Source organism: Marmota monax, unplaced genomic scaffold (assembly GCF_021218885.2).
Source record: "Marmota monax isolate L192 unplaced genomic scaffold, Marmota_monax_Labrador192_F-V1.1 WCK01_AAM20220418_F8-fsc00170, whole genome shotgun sequence".
NCBI lineage: Eukaryota > Metazoa > Chordata > Mammalia > Rodentia > Sciuridae > Marmota > Marmota monax.
In genome coordinates this window covers 3429086-3431512 of record NW_026692395.1, presented here as the reverse complement: position 1 = coordinate 3431512, position 2427 = coordinate 3429086, and the positions used below count along the sequence as shown (strand labels likewise).

Sequence of the window (2427 nt, the reverse complement as noted above, 5' to 3'; positions counted from 1 at the left end):
AAAAATGTCATTGTTAGGTGGGGTATAAAACTCAGGGGTAGGCCACTTGTCTAGCACGTATGAGGACCTGGGTTGGATTTCCCACTCTGTAAAAAGTATTGATAGTGTTCTGTGTTTGTGTTAATGACTTACTAGGTACTGGGGTCTGGCAATAGAGAACAGGGGTATGACACGGGTGAAACCCCTCAATCAGAAGGATGCTCATGGGAGCATACTTATAAGTCACACAGGAGGGCTGAGAGATATTCTTGTCCAGCAGCTCATTGATGAGGTTTTGAATGATGGCATGATTGGGGGAATTGAGACCATAGCGTAGCACCTGAGGACAGGATCCCTTACAGTAGTTTGGGGTATGGTGACGAGGAGCAATGATCCAATGGTCCCAGCCCCGCTGCTGGAAGCTGACTTTGAAAGGACAAAGGGAACACTGATTATTGGCAGACTGATTATTTGCAGACCCATAATGTTCCTGGGAAGAGTCAGAAACCCTCGACAGGATGCTGCCTGCCTGCTGGACCCTCCGCAAAAGAGAAGATTCCCTTGCCAAAAATTCCTCCAGTCCACTGGGAAGTTTAGCCTTCTGGCCACTTTTATGAGTGTCATTGAAATAGACTAGCACAAAGGCAGTGTCCAAAGGTGAAGTGCCATTCCATTGGCTCCCAGGAACCTCGCTACCTTTTTGCTGCTTACACATGAAGCGTAGTCTTAGGACCCGGTGACTCTTGTGATCTCAGAGTGTCTGTTGAATGTGTTGTGTGATGTCCATCTCTGTCCAGGCTTACACATCAGAGAAGGCTTTGAGGAATTTCCTCCTGAAGGAAAGTGGTTGGTTGGGGTTTGTGGGGCCCAGGGCTCCACATGGCAGGACAAATGACAGTGAGCTAAGTGGAGTTGTTGATGATAAACCACAGTGGCTCTGACCAGTTGGTACACTTCCCGCTTTGGTCCAAGAGGAAAGTCCAGGAACCTGCACACATAAGGCAGAACAGGGTCAGGGGATTCGTGTCTTGCCTGAATACTGAGCCTGAAAATCCTTCACAAAACTGTTCAAGAGAAACAGCTATAATCAGCCCTGAAATTAACTCAAAGTAATAATATCTATCATTTGTTGAATAATATCTATCATTTGTGAGATGCTTGATATGTATAAACTCTTGAATCCTCAATAGTCTTATGAGATACTTATTATTCCCATTTTGCAGACAAGGAAATTGAGGCTCACAGAAGCTATGTCAAAGGACACACACCCAAGTTCTGGATATATCTCAGTGGTGAGAGCACTTTTGCCTAGCATATGTAAGGCCCTGGGTTCAATCCCAGCACCACAGAAACCAAACCATAAAGGACACACAGCCAGCATGTGGTAAAGTTAAAATTTGAACTCAAGCTGGTTTCTATTAAGAAAAGAAACTATACCAGTGGTGAAGAACTTGGTCAGGGGAGGGAGGAGATAAGGGAAAAGGAAGTACTGAGAATGAAATTGATCAAATTATGTTATGTCCATGTAAAATATGTCATGATGAATCTATGATGTATAATTATAATGCACCAATAAAAATTAGAAAGAAAACACTAAAGAAAGGAATTTTGTCTCACTTTTAGATCACTTTACAGTTGTAGACTCGGGAAAAACTCAAGCATTAAGAGTTTAGAAGATCAATTATATTATTGACTACTAAAGGTGACTAAAGACATGTTGAAACATACATGGATTAAGGGTCCTTATTTCAGAGAGAACATGTGGCCTTTGGTTTCTTGGGATTGGCTCTGATTTGTGGATGCTAAACCACAGGGAGGTTGGGAAGGGGACAATAGAAATCCATTGGATTAGACAAAGGGGGAGGAAGGGAAGGAGAGGAATAGGAGAGACAGTAGAAAGTTGGTCATAACCGTCCTAGCCTTGTATTTGTACACAGGAAAACTCCACATCATGTGCAACCACAAGAGTGGGAACCCAAATAGAATAAGTTATACTTCATGTATGTATATTCTGCCGAAACATAGTCTACTGTCATGTATAACTGTAAATAATAAAAATGTTTAAAATATTTTAAAAAGAGTCCTTATTTCATATCACTATACAGATGCAGGTTTGCAGCAACAATTGGATATTGGATACTATTCTGTCATTGTTTTAAATCCAGGACCAAGGCATCACAAAATAATTATATCACTAGTGGGGACACCTATTTTTTGCTCTTTCTGTCTTACAACAACTTCAAGAATTGCTTCTTGGCAATTAGCTTTAGCTCAGTGGCAGAGTATTTGCCTAGCATGTGTGAGGCACTGGGTTCGATCCTCAGCACCACATAAAAATAAATAAAATAAAGGCATTCTGTCCATCTACAACTTCAAAAAGTATTTTTTAAATTTCTTCTTAAGTATCTTTTGGCCATTTCTCCTTTAACTCCCCATCTCTCCCTTTTC

General features: G+C 41.3%; 1 pseudogene; it reads right to left on the bottom strand.

Moving 5' to 3' along the window:
- On the bottom strand, nucleotides 1-958 carry LOC124091506 (bone morphogenetic protein 15-like; annotated as a pseudogene).
- Between the last annotated feature and the right edge of the window lie 1469 nt (nucleotides 959-2427).